Here is a 19,504-nt window from a genome sequence, read left to right on the forward strand (position 1 = left end):
AGCTCAACATTCTGTTTACATTTCTGCAGATAGATGGAAACTTCTCACATCTTTCAGGTACAGCCATGACCACTGCTGATGCAGAGCACTGACTTAACTGCAACCAATACACTGCTGTACTGCAGACTTTCATGGGTGGCACGGCAATGTTTGGATTCCTTCAGTTCCTAGGGTTCTTCTCTGAACAGCAAGCCAGTCCATGTGGACACACACAAGCTTCAAAGGCAGATCACAGACTTCTTATTAAGCTTTTTTGGGGGAAAAAAAAAAAAAAAGTTGGAGAAGCTTCCTATTTCTTTTGGAATTTAGAAGCCTAAGCAATGTTCAATACAAGTAGTACTATACTGAATCAGACCACCTCTCCCCTCAGCCTTCCCTAGCAATCACCAGTTTATTGAGTTCCTGAGCTAAAGGTTAGAGCTGCACAGTCAAACCTAACAGTCACTAATGGTCTCTGTTCTGTTAATTTCTCTAATCCCCTTCTGAACACATTTACACTTTTACTCCACATGACATGCTGTTCCAGTAACACAGCTGTAATTAAGCAGTTCACAAAGAGTATTTTCTTTTATTTGCTGTGAACACAGTAACCTATCTTCTCAAATTTCACTAGAGAAGAACATGCTAAGGGTCTTGAAGGATCCTGTAATGCTTCGTGGTCAGCGGACTTTTTTTTACCAGACGCTCAGCAGTAAATGTTTGCAGCTACTGAAAATAACAGAAAATGTTTTCTTCTGCCAACCTTTGCTGTATGCACTACTACCACAGTGACTGACAAATCTAAACAATCTGCTATCATAAAAAACATTTTCTACTCTGAAGACAATGCATGCAAATAAAATTACAAAATTGTAAGAAAAACGTTTTTGGGGTTTTCCTTAGTATTTTGTGGCAAAATAACAAAGAGTAGGCTTAAAGTTTTCTTTCTTTACCTACTATGTTCCTCAAATTCACAGAGGACAGAACTGTACCAGGGAGCAAGGAAAAAGGGAGAAAACTGTTCTTGCTGGAGCGATTTGCAATAGATTAAAGCAAGCACTACTGCCAATGTGATAGAACGGTACCAAAAACTACTGAAAACAAACAAGAAAAAAAAAAAGTTCATTTTTACAATGTATCACACTCTTCTGAAACACCAGCATCTTGTAGCAATCATCCTGAGCATACACATTTTAATTTGATATAAAGGAGCTTTGCAAAGCTATTTCGGTAATTCAATTCTGCACATTAGCCCATGAGCTTAAAGCTCCAGGCTGATTTGGCTGTTCCACACATGTGATAACCTAGCTGCAAAGCCACTCAATAAATGAGTCTATACAGCTGATGAAACACACTTTCATCACTGGCAGCTAGCAAATCTTTATAATCAGATAATCTTTAAATTCTTTAAGGTCATTCAAGGGATTGCAATGGCAGGACACACTGAAAAATTAAGCTGTTCAAAATTTAATGTTCTTGGGAATTAGCTTGTTTTGTTAAGCATGTACATTTGCCAGATAAATAGCATCAGAAGAAACCTCTTTCAGCAAACATAATCTCTGATTAATACATGCATACAGGCAGTACTCCCTTATTTCCTAGAAGTCAAATTAATGTGAAGAAGTCCAATTTTGAGACTTACAGAAGATGAAGGCAAACTGGCTTCAAAAGAACAAACAAACAAAAAATTCGCCTCAATCATTAAAAATAGTTAACACATACTAAGGCACTTGAAAGAAATACCATAACAAAACCTCTGAAGGAAAAACAGTATTTATCACCTGTTTAAACATACAATTTAAGGAAGTTACATATAATCTTTAATTAGGCTGCTAGAGGGATAACTCTGTGTAAACCTAATCACACAACTGTCCAGTCAGCGACATATACTACAGAGATGTCTCTCAAAGTAACACGTGTGCTGTTACTCACTGACATTAAAAAATAAAGAATAAAAGTAGCACTTGTACCAGTGTATTGACTATTTGCTTGCCTGGGATTCAAACTCCCAAGCTAATTCATTGAAGGCAAATACAGCTTTGCACTGACTTGGGAAACGCGAGCCATTATTTCACTGAGCACTAGGAAGGGATTTTCCACTTACTGATTTTACAGTAAAGATGACAAAAGGCAAAATGTCTGCTCCCTTCCCCTGCTCTAACTTTTATTTTTGCTGAAACACTAAATTATGCAAAGAGGGAAATGGGTAAAAATCAGTAATAATTTACTGTTGCACTTGATGAATTGTGACAAGAGAAGAAGAATCAGAAAGATTTTTTACAGTACTGATACTCTCGTGAGCAAACTAGGTAGAAAATTTATATAATGTTTAACTATGCATGACATGGATAAAAATCCTAAGACTCCATTTTTTCATGCCTCTATTACTTAAGGCAATACGCAAGTCCAAATCTTTCATCATTTAAACAAGGCATGACTTTGCTAGGAAGCACAACTATTTCTAACATTTTAAGTAAGGTTCAAACTTACTTAAACAAAATTTAGCCTCCTTTTTAGTCCATTTAATCTTTTACAATTACAATATATAGAAGTGGTCAGCAGAAAAAGTCAAGAGGCCCATCAAGAAAGATGGAACACACTTAACACCAAATAAGGCTGCTTACAAGTCTGAAATTTTGTAGTTAATATTTCAACAGCAATGTCCTACAAGGTCTCCGAATACCTGCTGCGCAGCAGACGTGGCTTTACAAGACAAGTCTCATTACCTTTCCCTGCTGACCCTAAGAAAGCCCTGCAACCACTGGCATCACAGGTTTATTGGGGGGTTTTTGCCTTCCTTGTAAGCCACTCACGTCTATAGGAAAATCTGAAAATACAGTAGCCAATCTACGCACATTATTGATATGCTAAAGAAATTAATATTAAAAAGGGAAAAAGCCTCATCTGAAACATAAAATTAATCACTGGGAACCAATTCCCCTGCACAAACAGGGAGCTGCAAATGACAGCATCTATAACTCTTGAGATAATGAGATAAGCCACGTTCTGTCTCTACTCAGTAATAACTTAGAAAGCCTTTGCACTCAGTTCCTTGGGGTTTTTTTCTGTAACAGGTTTTGAGAGCCTGCGCACTACCTGAGTACAACGCTACTACGTGAATAAAAATAAAGACAGACTATGGAATGGACTTGAGACTCAGAAAAGCTTTATCTCCAAGCATGCAACTTTACTGTAAATATTATTTATATTAACAACTCTTTATGCTTTTCAATGTCAATTCTGAAATAGCACTGAAGTCAGCAGAGAAACCAACAATTTTTAATACATTGGCATAACTATGGTATTGCAATGAACTAATACTGTTAGTTTTGTACGGCACACAGCAGTGGTGGTAAGATTCCAACACACGAGGACATCTTGCAACCTACTCAGAAGACTACTGTCATCTGGCTGATAGAGAACATCAGCTGCACCTACATACATATATAGATGTAGTCAAAACAGCTTTTACAGCTGTTGTGATACTGGATATGAAACACAGGAGAACACAGTATTTCCACTGATTTATCCAGTTAGAGTTTAGCATTCATTATTATGAAAAACATGTTCCACCTTCAAAACATGAGGAATTTGCACAATCTAACAGCTTTCTCCCCTCAACAAATTCTAGAGCAATGAACAAAATTGGATTTCAGGGAAAGGTCTGATGTGAAGGAGCCTTTGCTTACGTTCTCTTACTTGAGAGAGTTAAACTGGAGTGCTTCCTATTAAACTTAGCATCAATTTCAAGCTTACAGCACAAATATAAATCACCTGCAAAGGCATTGTTCAAGAAAAGTCACCCAATTAGCCTTCAGCTCAAGATACTTTTTCCTAAATAAAACAGGCTTCAGATATGCCACTTCTGAGGTGCCTGTCTGCACATGTACCTGAAACCAAGTACCTACAATACATACAAATACTCAGTTGGAGATGATGTCAACACGATATGAAAACCATTTTCAGATTCACTTTCAAAAATTTCAGCAAGCTCTATAGGATGTTCCCTCCCACATCTCTCCCACAGATATAGGCAAATGTTCTTCTTTACTAAGACAATTTTCAAGAAACAACAACAGCAAATTCTTCATCCAGAGTTGGGAGAACACCCCAGAAAATCATCTCCTTCCTCTGACAAAGTAGAAGCACACAGAAATTGAAAGTCTTTTCATCTCAGAGTCTACTGAAAAAAGCGTGTTTTTCAACAGCGTCATATTAGTTCATGAAGAGGTTTGCATTCAGTTCCAAACTTGTGCACTTAAGTTTTCATATTTTTTAGGTCAGTCAATTATTCTCCTGGTGCTTTACTTCTAGCTATGAAATAGGAGATAAAGCTTCCCTCTCTTTTCCAAGTGCCCCATCTCATCTAATTTAATGACAGACTGTTTGAAGCAGGAACAATAAGCTGAACAAGCCCTAGTCCTAAATCTGACATTACCCTATCATCTACAAATCCTTAATAACACTCAACATCCTGCAAAACTACAGTACTCCCTATAAATACCAGCAGGCAAAAATCAGCGGTTATAATACTAGGTCTTCTTTAATTCTTGACATATTACTTGCAGACATTTCTGTGGCATATTAAATTTACACATAAAAGATAAAGAACACCACATGAAACCTTGAGAACAAAGCCTTCTCACCTCTTATTCTTCCTACGGAGTTTCATAAGCTAACTGGAGCAGATCTCTATCCTGGCAATTGGATTTCAAATTCACAAGACATATCATTGTCCCAAGGCAGCCTACTCAATTCATTGCCTTTTATGAAAGCCTTTTAATAGATAATGATGCACAAAGAACATGCCTAGTTGCTCACCAAGTATTTAACTGGCACAGGAGAAAGAGAAGCCCAGACAAAATAAAAACTTCACCAAAGAGTTGTCTTCTGCCCTTCCTATCTGTAAATGCCAGCTTCCTTCTCTACACTTCAGGAGGAGGTGGGGCTGGGAAACGCTTCTTTCAAAGTTCCACCCTTCTTTACAGATGCACAGATTTCATTAATAGTTAACTGGCGACATACAACATTAACTTACTCTGGTATTCATAGCCTTCCATCCCCATTTGTCCCATGTCCTACGGCAACTGCTTACAAATATTTTCTGCACCATGACACACTACCTCAAGACTTACTTTTCAGTCTTTTTGTCTCACTAACTAGCTCACTTTAAAACAGTAAAATTCCAGCCAGTTTTTCTGTAAGCAGAGAGGAGAAAAAGAAGCGAGACTGACAAGAGCACTGGGCTGCTAACCAACACTCTCTCTCAAATGTCCAAAATGCAGCAGCTAGATTAATACTTACATGTTCTTAGGTTTAACAGACTCCTGGTGAAATCACTTTGAGTTTTACCAATGTCCAAAACGGACTAAAGGTTTTAGGCTTGTCACATGGGTAAACCGGAATGCTTTTCAGAAGAACATCATTCCCCTTAAAGACCTGACCTTGCTCTTGTTGAATTCTTGACAGGTACCTTGGAACAACAACTAGATAGACTCTTGAGAGTAAGGTCTCCTTAATCGTGAAGTAATTGGAACAAGAGGATGCCTATATTAACCAGGCCCGCTAGGCCATATTGTCATGTATTTCAATATGTAAATGTTGGAAGCCATTTAATGTACAGCAGTATTCAGAGACATCTACTGATAAAGAAGAGCTTTGTCCAACTGACAGGCACTTCAACAATAAACTTCATTTAAGAGTCTGCCTAGTCTCATTTTATCTGTCTCACTCCTTACCGCTCTTGCAGGAATAGCATGCTATTAAGGTTTGCTGACTAAGATTTGAAAGCGCTTCGAAGATTTATTGTACTATACAACAGGTAATTATTACTGTTCATACCTGCATTCGGTTGGGAGGAAAACAGCTATATGCCAAATAATTTCTGTTCCACATGTAAAAGTGAAAATATTTGCTTTGCTGTGCTCTTTAAAAAGTAAACAGATACAAGACTGCATTTTAACTTGCAGTCCTTCACTGTGATGCTTACTCTATAAGAACTGCATGGCTGAAAAAATCCCACCATAAAGGAAAAAAAAGCAAGGAAACACCACACCTTCCTTCTCATTCGAACAGGCAAAGGCAACATTTCTGCCTTGGTAACTTCTTGCAGGAATGCAATCTCCTTCCTTTCCTAGGCTTCTTCACTAATTCCCTTCAAGGCTTCCAAAACGCAATGCTATGCAGAAGTTATCACAGGTTCAAGATGACCAGTTACAGTGGTTACTTACCACTCATCCATATCACAGCCCATTTTTACTTTCAAAGGCCTGTGAAGCTGTGAATAGACTACTGGATCCCTTCCTCTCCATACACTCTGTTATCCTAGTAAAACTATGTACTGTGCATTCACTTATCCCTTAACATTCAGCCCATCCTTATCCCACAGATACTTCCTTGTTTTATGCATGGTCTTTCATCCACTCAAGTGTCCTCAAGTCTGTGGCTCTCATAGCCTCCAATTCCACTCAACAACAGTATCAAGATGAAGACGGTTTTTTTGTTTTTGGGGTTTTTTTTAGTTAAGCTGTTATAACAACACCCTGTGATACAGCCTGTCTCCTTTTACATCTGATGTATTCAAAAGTATTTATGTTTACTGCACCTTTAACTTAAAGAAAATAATCACAGTCTGAATAGAAAAAAAAATCAATAAAAACCCCCTCATCTACAGAAGGTTCAATTTTTTTATCATACAACAGAAAATTAAAAAAAGAAGTCCCATTGTGGAAGGAATATATATGTGCTTTTCCAATCATCAGAAAAGATTGTTCGGTTATAAAATATCTTTAAAAGTTAAACCATAGGTTTTTCTATCTCTTGCTGTCATTTCTTTCTATTCTTAATTTACTGCTTACATTTAAAAACTGTTTATGGAAAGACATGCTTGTTGGCAGATAAAAAAGACACTCCAGATGAAATACATACATCCAACGTCAAAGGTGAACAAACAGGTACATTTGATAGCACTAGGAGTGGTAGCAAATTCTGTTGTAACTGCACTACCAAAAGATTCTAAGGCTAGATTTACTCTTTCCACATCAGTATTTCTTGCACAAGAACCAAAGTATTTAAATTCTTTTCCTATTTGTATGCTGGTTGATTCTAACTCTTGCAGAAATGTCTTTAAAACATATTCCTGGTCATCCAAAGACAGACTTGCATAGGCAAAAGTATCAGTCTGATGCCTGACACATAATTTGAACACAGAAAGCAGTCCCACTCTGGAGTCATTACTTTAGGTATTAAATGTCATCACTTCACTAGCCTTAGACAAACCAATGACCTGGGAGTCAAGACACCTAGGAATATAGGTATTCAATGACAGCTTGCTTACATGAGGTTCAGTCCCCAGGAGAAAGTCTGTGTATTCTGACCCAGTTTCACTGTACAGTTTCATAAAAAATGTTCTCTTCCCACTGAAAAGGCTTCATGAACTGATCACAGTTACTGCCCTAGCTACTTCCACATGCAAAGACTTTCATATTCCTTCCTCCAAAACTCACCTTAATAAAATGGCTAGACACAGATTACCTGCAACCATCCTTACAGTCTTCATGTCCTACATTTACTTCTGATCCCACCTACAAAACCAAACCGGTTCCCAAATGTTTCCCCAATAAACAGGAGGGGTACAGAGCAGCTCCTGGCGGTTCCCTATGAAGTCACTGCCTTTGTTGTTTTAAACATGCAATTTAAAGAGAATGACACAATCCACAATATGAGAGAGATTATCCTGCGGTCTGCGGAGGTGTCGATTGCTAGGAGATAAAAAGCCAATGAAACCTACGCTATTTCTCATCACCGGCCAACAGATTTATACTTCACTTCTGTTCCTCCGAAAACGTTAATAAGGCAAAAAGTTGCCCTCTGTTACGAAGTTCGGGGGGTTGCTTTGTCTAGTTTGCTAAGCAAAAACGGGCCCTTCGCCGCCGGCAGACGCAACCCCCCCCACGCGTGTGCTGCTGCTACTGAAAGCCCAGTCCAGCACCAAAGGCGACCCGGGCTGGAAGTCCAGGGGAGGAACCACCACTACCCGCCGCGCTTCGGGCGGCCTTTCCTTCCCCCCTCCCGCACTCCAGCCCCGACGGGGCCCGGTACTTCGCCCTGCCCGCGCGGCCTCCCTCCACAGCGGCCGCCAAGGGACCAGCGGTCCCGGGAGCCGCGGACCTACCGGCCGGCCTAGAGACGCAGGGCGGTGATGGAGCCGAGGAGCCCGGAGCTTCGCCTTCCCCCGCAGCAGCGCTCGCCTAAGGTTGTGGTAGGCGCCTGTAAGGGAGCGCGGGGAGGGAGTCAGAGCGCAGCGGCATCTCCTCCCACGCTGGCCGCCAGCCCCGGCGCCCCTCTCGCGCACGGCGCGGAGAGGGCGGGAGGGGCGGCACTCCCCGCCCCGCGACTCCCTCGCATTCCCTCCCTCTGCGCGGCCGGCCCGCCGCCAGCAGCCGTCCCTCCGACCCGACCAGCGGGCGCGGGTACCCACCACGGCCACCCGGCCTCGCCGGCCCGGCCCTCCCGCTGCCCGCTCCGCTCACGCCGGTTGCTGCCCCCTCAGGGCCGCCAGCAGCGCGGGGAGGCGGCCGCGCAGCCGCCCTCCACCCCCGACGGCCGCTCCCTCCCTCCCTCGCGCCCCCGAGGCGGCGGGGAAGCTGCTGACACAAGCCCGGCCCCTCCCTCTCCCTCAGCGCCTGGCCCGGCCCCGGCCCTACCCGCCCTCAGCGCCCCGCCCTCAGCGCCCCGCCCGGCCCCGGTGCCCCTCAGCGTCCGGCGGGAGCTCGAAGGTAACTTGATCGTTGACGCTCTTGGGGGTAAACTGCTGCGCTGGTAGCGGCAACCTGTTCTTGGCCCCAAAGGCGAGTTTGTTTTTTTTGGGAATGATCTTACTTCTGTCTGCTCCCAGTCCTTGGCGCTTAAACTGGAGGTCTTGGTTCTCTGCTGGAGGAGTCTGGTGCACAGTCACCCGTCCCTGAGGGCGCTGGAGGGATGGGTGAGCCAGGAGGGGAGCCATCCACGAACACACGTTTCATCTCCCATCACTAGTCAAACCGTTGCTGTGTCGTTCGGGGGGAGGGGGAAGAAAAGTTGCACAAAGCAAACTTATACAAACAAAAGCCTTAATGGCAAAGTTTTCAAATACGGCCGATTGTTTTTAGGCTGTCAGAGAAATTGTGGTGAGGAAAAAGTCTACTTGGCTAGGTGAAAAGGTTTGGTGGGTTTTTTTTTGAAAATAAGGCTTTTTTTCCACCTTGAATATGAGATCTACTGTGGGGACCCACTGACCACCCGTGCCATGGGGTTGGAGCGTCTGTGGTGGGTTCCTCTGGGGTTTCTGCACGAGCTCCCTTCTGCGTGGAGACAGGCTGTGAAATAGTCACAGGGTAGGAAAAGTACGTTTAGTTGCAAAGAATGCTGTCACCGTAGATGTGGCCCCAAATTCAGGCTGTGTGAAAATGAACTTTTTCAGAACAATAGTCTAGAAGAATGGTTTCTATTAAAACAAAAAATATAAATTGTGGAAACAGTTGCTTTAGAATAAATAAAAAATGTGTGTCTGTAACTGTTTCATAACTAAATACCAATTCCTTTGTACTAACTGAAGTATTAAGAACTCAACATGAAAGTAAGTCTGCCATAAGTAATAGTGTCGGTGACTTTGTGTTAAGTCATAATAAAAATAAGGATGAGTAGTAGAACTAATTAACATTTTAAGAGGCTACAGTAATCTAAGATGTTGTTAGTTATGTAATTTAAATATTATTTTCTTGTAATACAAGTTCTTTAAGTTGATAACTACCTACTTAAATTTTAAGGTGAACTGAATGTATTGTTATCCACATTCCCAACAAGAGCTCGTTTTGGTTTCTGGACATTTATACAGCATTTATATGGCAAGGGCCCACCTCTCCTTTCTACAGGTTAGTGTCTTACTGAAATAAGATATTTTTTTTTGTGGATGTTGATGATCTGTAGTAGATTTTATCCTAAAACTCTACTTCCATGCCTCAGGTCACTTTATAGTTGCTATAACCCATATTACTATATATTCTGTCTTTTTTACTGTATTTGAAAATGGGGCACAGAAAGAACTCTTCGTATGAATATGTTTTTTTTTGCAAAGATACATTATTAATTCAAGTAAACAGAATGGGTAAAACTGGACTTACAGATTTGTTAAAACCCAACCTACATAATAAGGCAATACTGGCTTCTTGTACTAGAATATGCCCCTGAATATAGAAGTCTCCTACACAAAAAGTCACCTCTCTTAAAAGACTGCAAATTTGTTTGTAATTTACTTTCCTATAAAGAAGATTTAGTTCCTTGTTCTTCATTATACTAATGAGCATCCGTTTGGGACAGCATTTTCCTTAGCCTTGTAAATGTATGTGAATGCCTTAACAATTATCTCGTTACACTATTTGACTATTTTTTTAAATTAAACTTCTTCGACAAGGAAACTTGGAGCTTAGGATCAATGAAAAATATAATTTCCATCTTCACCTACTGTGCATTTACAGGGATGCAAATACATGGATAACGTTGTCATAACTTTAGAAACTTCTCACATCACTGACTAAAAGACAGACATAACACATTGTGCACAGGGACTGATGCCTTGGACTGCCTCCACTGGAGAAATGAAATGACTTTTGTCAGTGTCAGACTTCTGTCATTTGTCGTGAATGTAACGTATATTTACTGCAAAGACTGACAGTGCTTAACTTAATAGGTTCCGGAGCATGATGTTTTCCTTAGCTGTTCAGAGGAAGTTTCCATGTTAACCAGACTTACAAACTTTAAATTTTCCTCCGCAAAGACTGTCTGTCAAATAAATATACTCCAATTACTCCACCACCAAAATTTCACATAATTTACTCAAAGCTTGTGCTTACTATGGTGCAACTTTGCTTAGGAAAAAAAAAGGCACTAAATTACATTATCTGCTATTCTTATTGAAACTTCCTTAACAAACAGGCATGCCTCTCTATCTGTGTCTAAACTGGGGGTTTCAAGAGCACCTCCAAGTTCCTGGTTTGGGAGGCATGTCTGGCCACACCTTGACTGTGTATTAGGTCAAAACCTGTACATAAACTAGAACCCTCCCTTAATCTATGTGTATGGGTAGCTGAGGAGTCAAAAATTGTGTGGCATGCTGCAGCGTACATGTATATGTCAGTTTAGAGGAAGGCTAAGTCTGACTATTTACGCTTTGTGACTGAGGAAAACCATTAAAAAAAAAAGCCCAACGTAACTGCATCTTAGGGCAATTGACACACAAATTCTTGGCCCACAAAGCACCTTCTTTTTGAGTTAGACTGTATTAGGGTATTAGGTGTTGTCCTTATATTATCTGAAAGATCCTAAGGAAATGACACGAGTTTCTCAGAAAGAAGCAGCAAAGAGAAATAACTACCACAAAGATTAAATCTCTGAGAAAGATTAAGACGTAGTACAGTGACTGTCTGGGATTTTCAAAAGCAACAATTAATTTTGGGCATCTCCTGGTTGTGTTGCCCAAACAGGGACCTTATTTTTCAAAAAGTACACAATAAGTGATGTCTGAAGTTTGGCAGCTTGATTCACAAATACCTGTAGCCATTTTATATTCTTTGGCTAAATGTCAATCAAGGGACAGGGAGAACACTGCGTACAGACATTTGATGGGACTGAATGCCAGTGAGAGGAAGGATTTTTGGTCCTCGTCTGCAATGAAATCCATCTGTTAGGCTAATGCCAGAGAGGTTTAAAGTGTGCTTGTTGGCCCTCGATTGGTACAGTTGCAGAAAAGAGGCCTGAAACATATTTGGGAATGTAGTTACATACGTACCATGTAAGACAGAAAAAAAGAGATTTTTACTAGGAAAATATTTCCTATACTAAGATTTACAGGTCTTGAGGATAATCATCAAGAAAATCTAATTTACAGAAGCTAATTAGCTTTAGATACTTAAAAACCAGACGGGTTGAAATAGTAGTAAATATACGGTAGAGAACAATCTTGCCCAATTAACAGAAACTACTTGTTCAGACAGGTCCTTTCTGTGTTTAACTTTGGCGTCTATCTTAATGAAGGTTTTGTTTGGGAGTATTACAGTCAAGAGTTAAATCAGAGCAGCGGAAGAGAGACATTAAAATGTATAGGGAGAGTAGGAGAAAAGGAATTGTTTTTATTTGAGATTTGAAATGAGATGAAGGGTCACTGAGGCTGAGAAATACACAAAGGCTGTCCCAGACTACAGCCTGTTTTGAAGAAAAGGCTCTCACATCAACAGTAGCTAGATTGTGTGGAGGGACAGACCAAAGTCTAGACCAGTTGCAGGGAGGGGGAAGGGGGGGTGGGGCAGGGGGCACAGAGAAGAGAGGATTTTTTCCAATCTTGTAGTGTTTCTATAATTCCATAATTGATGCTCTTGGCTGACCAAATTTTAAATGCCAGGCAGACAATTTGGATTTTGAATATTCCTGTGCTGTAGCTCTCCAACATCTAAAAGCATTGTGTTTATTTTCAAGCGATTCATTGCTCGACTGCTGCAACGCAATTTAACATCATCCTGTGTGCAAGTGCTTTTGCTGAGCACAATAAGAGCTTCATAGTTCCCTTAAACAGAGAAGGCTCTGACTTGTAAAAATGACGGCTTTATATTTTGCACTGATCTTTAGTACTCTCATGTCAACAAGAAATTCTGCTTATCCATTGCTAAATTCTGTAATTTGGGGGTCATCCTCTATTTCTGTTTTTAATGTCATGCAATGAAAGTTGTACAATGACAGCGTCAGTAAGCAAAGGTCTGCAGGCAAACAATCTTAACGTATAGATCCAGCATTTTCAGCTCGTGGAGTATTTTATTGCACTTCCATAGTCGTTGAAATTCCTAGGGCTATTCACATATTTTTTTTCTGCGTAATCAAATCTCACTTTTCCAAGGTGATAGAAATTACTGGAAACTAAGTTTTTGATACTAATCCTTAAGGACCGTATAGTTTTGCTATTTTTGACTAGCGAGTATGTGCATATTCAGATGCCTGATCTTAAAGCTAATTGGAAGGGATGGGAACTGAGTATATTGATTGCAGTACTTTTCATTAGAAGGTAGCAAAAACAGTAAAAGAAATAAAAAACAAGTTGACATAACTCAACTGTTTTCCAGAACTTTTTTACCACTCATTGTTGACATCTGAAGAGAATTTTTTTGTAGTTTCTGTCGTTGCTAACATTCACTTGGGGACACTGGTTGTAGCAACAGTGTAACAAGTTCTCTGGTCCTGGAAATCGTGCTTAGTATTTCCTTCGTGCTTTTTGTATTCCCAGTGCCATCTTTTCAGGGACAAAACATGGGTCATCACATTTTTTGGTAGCAGCAAAGCATACATAAAGAGATGGCTGACATTACAGGTGATGAAATATCTTGGTAAAGATTAAAATATCCATGGATGAAGACATAATGATAAGACGCAAACACGTCTGTTGAATCATTAAATGCTTTGAAACAACCAGAAAAAAAAAGCTGAAGATAGATTCCAGGGAAACAGAGTAAGAGAATTAAAGAGGTAGAATCCCTGTAAAAACTACTAAAAGAACTATCAAAGAGTCAAAAGAAAACAAAAATAAGAATATACATCTAATGCCTTAGAAATATTGTACTCCCTTTAATGGTGCTAGAATTTCCATATTCACCAAAATCTCTTCCACCTGTCTGTAAATCTCTTGAGGGTATCATTCTCTACAACTATTCCACCAGAGTAAATCCAGAGTAATTATACTGAAATTTCCGGAATTACTCCAGATTTACATTGATGCTATGGAGACCATAATCTGACTCTACAGGGGACAATTATTGTTTCCCCTACTTACTCTATAAATGACTATAATTTGCATTTCTACTCATATTTGCCATAAAAAGCTGTGAATTAATTTGCCCCCAAAGCTGCTTTGTTCCTAAGAAATGCCTCTCTGTTCTTATGTAAGAATAAGGATTATTTTAATATACTTTTTAAAGTTTTTTGTACAAAACTGAGCTTTTAAAAAGCTATGTGCTGGGATATCTGATTATAGTTTTTTACCTGATCAAACAAAACTTATTTTGTCAAACTAAAGTGACAGAGTTCTACCCCAGGAGTTACAACCTTTTCACATAGTTATGCCCACTGAAGAGGGTTACTTTTATTTTTATTGGGATAACTGTACGTGCATGTGCATTTGTGCAGGCATTTTTTCAGGCCTTCACCTGGCTTTCATAATTATCAACAAGCTGCCATGGTATTGTTACTTTTTGGTAATTCATTACCAATTAGTTTTGCTCTCATGGATCTTAAATCAAGTGTCTTTAAAAAAAAAAAGACGCTTGGTTTTGAAGAAGAGAACTCCTCACACAGTAAGTGGCATCCTTCTTTTTCCAGTAAATTTTATCTTCAGTGGTACACATGCCAGACACTTTGGCTGACTTCTGTGAGAATTGCATGTGAGCATCGGTAGAAGTTTCACATTTACTTTGGTGATTAAAAGAATTATATTGATTTAATACAATTATATTATAATTTTTGGACACTTATTTCCTACTTCTGTTTAGCTGTATCACATTGCTTCTCTTAATAACGTTTTACTGCTTTGTTAATTGGAAATTATCTTTGCAGTATAAAGCAGATGAAACCGTATGTTGGGCAGTCTTTTTTATATTGCTGTTGTACTATATAGTTCCACAACTGGAAATCTTAAACAGAATCTATAACAGTCATTAGCCCCAAAGACAAATCTCTTTAGTATCCCCTGGTCATAAATTACTTTTAGAACAAGCAGAGACAGAAAACAGTTTGCAATAGAAACATGCCCTTGGAAAAGGTTCTCTCTTCTAAAAGGCAGGTCATTGTTTAATCCCTGTAAGGGGAATTCTTGACAGTTTGGTTCAAGGGTTAATGAAGTGCTTAATTTTCAATTCTGGCTTCATAATCCCAATTATATATTTTCATATGTCATTCTATGCCTGATAATACTTTGACATCTGTAACTCCTGCCTCTTGAAGCTTTCAAAGCATGTCGCTATACTGGTACGCTACATCTTACAACACGTATGGAAAGGTAACATTCACATTTCAAAGAAGGAAAACTGACGCATGAGCTGCTATGTTCAGGGTTATGCAGGAAACTTGGTGCAAAGTACTGGAAGTTTTGACTTCCAGTCCCACACTCTTTCTACAGAAGAGCTGGTAGTCCAGAAGGAATCAGACTCCTGCTTAGTCTCCTGAAGGTTTTATTCTTGCCACACGTAGCAATAGTTATTAATCTATTTTTACTTCACTACCTTTCATAATATATCCTGTACTATTTTGAATTTAAAACATGCCCTTTTCTCCCTGCAACTGTGGAGATTGTTAGGTAGAAGACTATTTTATTTAAATTTCAAAGGGCTTCTTTGTAAAATACTTCCTTATGGTGGAACCACTAGTTTATGCTTTTAAATAAAATCTTTACTCAGCATGTTTAGAAATTACAGGGCATTGCACACAAGGAGCATTTCAGGCTACATCTGCAACAGAATTTAGTGTGTACAAGTGCAGTCAAGTGTAAGAATGTTCTGATCTTTTGAGTAACTTCCATTGTTCTGAGTTGCAACTCTTTGGCTTAACACTACTTCAACTAACTTACCCATGCCACCTAAAAATCAAAGAAACTGTACCTCATTCTCTTTGTTTGGCAGCTTGCATTTTTAAGAACCCAAGCATAAACTGTATACTTATGTATACATGTATACTTATCACATGACAAATTGCAATCCAACTACTTTGCACTCACGGAATGCATCCTATTATGTCAATTACAATCAGTCATCATCGTTAACAACGCAACTATGGCTGAATCCATTAATAGGAGAAATAGCAATACCGAGTGGACTGATGCAACAGCATCTGGTGGTACCTTCCTTTTCATAGCCGCATTAAATTCACAAGCACTTTGCACATCCTCTTTTCCCAGTGAACCATGGCAGTACATGGCACAATATTATCAGTGAACAGAGACAGAGGTTGTACACCAGCAAAATCCCCAAGTGTTCCTGTATCATGCATCTGAGACAGCACATACACCCTGAACAGGTAAGGAGAATTCAGGCCGTAGCTGCTCCTTCTGCCTGCCTTCCTCCTCACGTAAAGACTGCCGGTTGAAAGCAAGAGCTGCTGGGGCTAGATAAGTAGCTAACGAACTGGATATGCTTAGTTGGAATTTGAGTTGCTAGGGCTGAGCTAGGTGTGTGCTGGGGGCCGATGGAGGGAGATGTGCGTGGGAGGCCTGTGCCAGGTGAGCAGAGCTGCATCACTGGGGTCAGGACATAGGTTGGTAGGACAGGCTGAGGCGCATGTCAGGGAGCTGTCAGACAGACTTATTTGGTAACGAGGCTTGAGGCACGGAGCTTGTCTGCCACATCCACAGCAGTTCTGGAGGCAGGCACATACCTGATAGACGAAGAGTCAGGAGTAGGAAAGTCTACAAATTCAAGTGTCTGCTATGTATCTGAAGAGCACGATCTGTGCCATGGCATTTGAGTGATGAGAAAACAGAGCCACCGGTGAGACATTGTCTGTCTTTTCTTACCGCTTGTGCAAAGAATAATCTCATTCTGAAATGGTCATCCTCAAATAAGCTTTTTAAAGCATTTAATTCCCATTTAAGCAGAAAATGTGTAATTTTTCTCTGTTTCTTTTACTAGGATTTGATTGTGTTGTCCACATCTCTGTGTAATTTATCCCATTGCATGGAAATAGAAAATAATAGCATCCAGGGAAGGCACACTTACTACGAATGCAAAATATGTTGAAGGGGTATATGCAAATTGTACAGCATGCCATGACAGCAAATCATAACAACATTACCAGTTAAAGCTGGAGAAAAAAAAAATGTATAGAGGTCGTCATTAACAGAGTGCTCTTATTACTTGGATTATACTGTTGCACAACTACAAAAAAACACTTAGTCCCCTGTGATATGTATCATAGTAGGTCTACCTGAGGTCAGAATTGGGAAACTGCCATTATTTACAGAGAAAAATACTGGCACATGTTTTTCCACAACATATTTTCTGACCCTCGTATACCAAAATTACATAGAGAAGTAAGTACCTTGACAACTTCAAGACTATTTCTGGGCTTCAGAGCAGAGCAGTAGCACATTTTCTTGTTGTTGAATTTTTGTGTCTTGTTAAGGAAAAGATGACCTTTCTCCATGTATACACTTGCATACGGATAACCCAGTTCTGTAATGACTCTTGTTTTTTCTGACTACCTGTATCTTGTTTTGCTGATAGTGGATGCTCTATTTTTTCCTTTATCTGTTCCCAGCTGTGAATTTTTCATTTAAGTGTTCAGAGATTGTAATTCCTTAGTAGGGACACTCTCTGCCTTTCTACAGACTATCAGTAATGAATGGTCCTCTAGAGAGCCAGCATCAAGGATTTTGGAGAACCAGAGCTCCATACCCATGTGGTAGACAGCAGTTGTCCAGTGACAAAGGGTCTTCAGTCAGTAAAAGCAAGGCGTGAGCTGTCATGACTTTGATAGCTCCCCCGCACCCCAAGACTGAATGGACACATTCTTCTGTGTGACAGGACTGTATTTAGCCAGGGATGAACTGGGAAAATTGAAGAAGCCTAATCTAGACATACCTCTAGTTCTGTGAGGCTTACCTATTAAACAGTATTTACCAGGCAATCTGGAAAATGCTAGTACTTTAAGGGTCTGAGAGAGTGACTGTAATTTAAAAACCCGTGGAGATTCTTGACTTGGAAGCCTCATAGACAGAGGCAAAAGGTGGTCAGATTTCATGTAAGTATTAGGAAGACAAAGGAAGAAAAAACCAAGGTAAAAAAATTAATAGAGGCTGTCTAGCACCCTCTATTGATCTCCTGGTTTGAAAAAAATAAATAAATTTAGGGGAACGCACCCAAATGCAGTGTGACCAAGTATATCACTAACTTACCTGGTTTGTATGACAGTTTAAAATGAAGCTTAAGATAAGGGGGTTCAGCATTTAGCATTGGATCAGATGCTGGCCCAAACTCTTAGCTGCGTGCATTTCGGGAGAAGTGTTTTTTCTATTACAGGAAACGGTTTGGTGTCAATTATTTCCTTTACAACTTTTAAATAGAACCATTGTCTCCAAGGCTTATCAGGCAGAGGTTTAAATGAGCAAACTTAAACATACGTTATGCACGCAGGAAACAAAATATGAAAGAAAATATTTTTCATTTCTTATTTTAATCTGAATCAATTTATCATTGCTAGGTAGCCATAGGAGTACATTAGATATTAAATCATTAGAGGAAAGTAACCACATTTTTTAGACTGTGTAAGAGTGGAAGTAAAAACATGAATGAGGGAAAATGAATTTATCTGGAGATCCCTGAAAATTTGAAGAACTTATTTTTTCACAGTTCCTGGGGAAATATATTGGTATTTTTAAAAATAGTCTTTAAGATTTGTATTCACTGCTGGTGTGGCTGCCTTGTACCAATATGAACAGTGTATTTTATACAAGTCAGCCTGACGAGTTCCATTATTACATTGCTGTTTTTATTTTTTCTAAAGAGAAGCAGACATGACGTTACTCTATTTTAATACGAATGATCTATCTTCTTTTTGACAGTAGGCTAGTCTGTGTCAGCAACGCTCAGGAAACTTACCTGGTAAGTGGAACAAGGCTGAGAATTGAAACTAGATTAGCTCAAAAGTTACTGAAGTATTTAGCTGGAGAAGTCTGCCCTCTAATTTATAACTTCTCTGCATGTAAATTGTGAACTTACTTATTTTTTAAGTGGTCTGATCTGTAGTGTGTGGACGGCTCACGTTTGTTTAAAACAAGTATAGTTTGGTTATTCAGACTTTGGAATTATTCAGGCAGACTAAGTGACTGCACACACAAGTCAAATGCTATGGTTGCTTTTCCACGAGTAGACAACCCGAATTTGGGGGCTAAAAGCAGATGTACCTTCCAATTAATAAAAAACAAGATTCTCCTGCTTGTTGGGCCCTAAATCAAGGCTCTCTGAGTATCACTAGGCATAAAATAGTACTCAGAAGAAAAGTAGTTACAAAAAGAAAACAAGGGAGGACCAGAGCAGTCTTGTTATATAATTAGGAAAAGGCAAAAAGGGAGGAATTCCTTCCAAAATTCCACTGTGTGGGTGGGTATTTTTTCTTCTCAAATCTTCTGTAGGTAAGAGTTGTCCTTGTGTTTCTTGGGCAGAAATAATACAAAATAACCTATAGGGAGGTCTTAATAATTTAAATAATACCACGTACACGAGCCATCAACAAATCAGCAGTCATTTGAGTTGGACACATTAACTTCCTCTTGACCCACTCTGAACTACAGGAAGGGTTTTCTGTTACAGCACTCCACCTGCAGTCTTCTTCCCTGGTGTAAATTGATGTGGTACAGGAGACTTCACTGGAGAAAACTGACTTGCAAGTGAGGGCCCTCATGCAGTAAAAATGTAATCTGCTTTTGGAACTTAAACACTTCAGAAAACAAACTTAGCCCTTT

General features: G+C 39.7%; 1 protein-coding gene across 7 annotated transcripts in view; it reads right to left on the reverse strand.

Annotated features, from left to right (window-relative positions):
* Positions 1-8,597, reverse strand: part of PTPN13 (protein tyrosine phosphatase non-receptor type 13) — a 128,065-nt gene extending 119,468 nt beyond the window's left edge. For 4 of the 7 annotated variants that reach the window (XM_074589147.1, XM_074589146.1, XM_074589145.1 and 1 more), the window contains exons 1-2: positions 8,459-8,597; positions 8,153-8,247 (exon numbers count right to left, since the gene is read on the reverse strand). The gene's annotated coding sequence lies outside the window, so the exon portion shown is untranslated. Of the gene's footprint in view, positions 1-8,152; positions 8,248-8,458 lie in introns of those variants that run through there. The other 3 variants (XM_074589149.1, XM_074589144.1, XM_074589148.1) reach the window with 3 other exon arrangements.
* Positions 8,598-19,504: the final 10,907 nt, after the last annotated feature.

The sequence above is a fragment of the Larus michahellis genome, chromosome 5, assembly GCF_964199755.1.
Source record: "Larus michahellis chromosome 5, bLarMic1.1, whole genome shotgun sequence".
Classification (NCBI taxonomy): Eukaryota; Metazoa; Chordata; class Aves; order Charadriiformes; family Laridae; genus Larus; species Larus michahellis.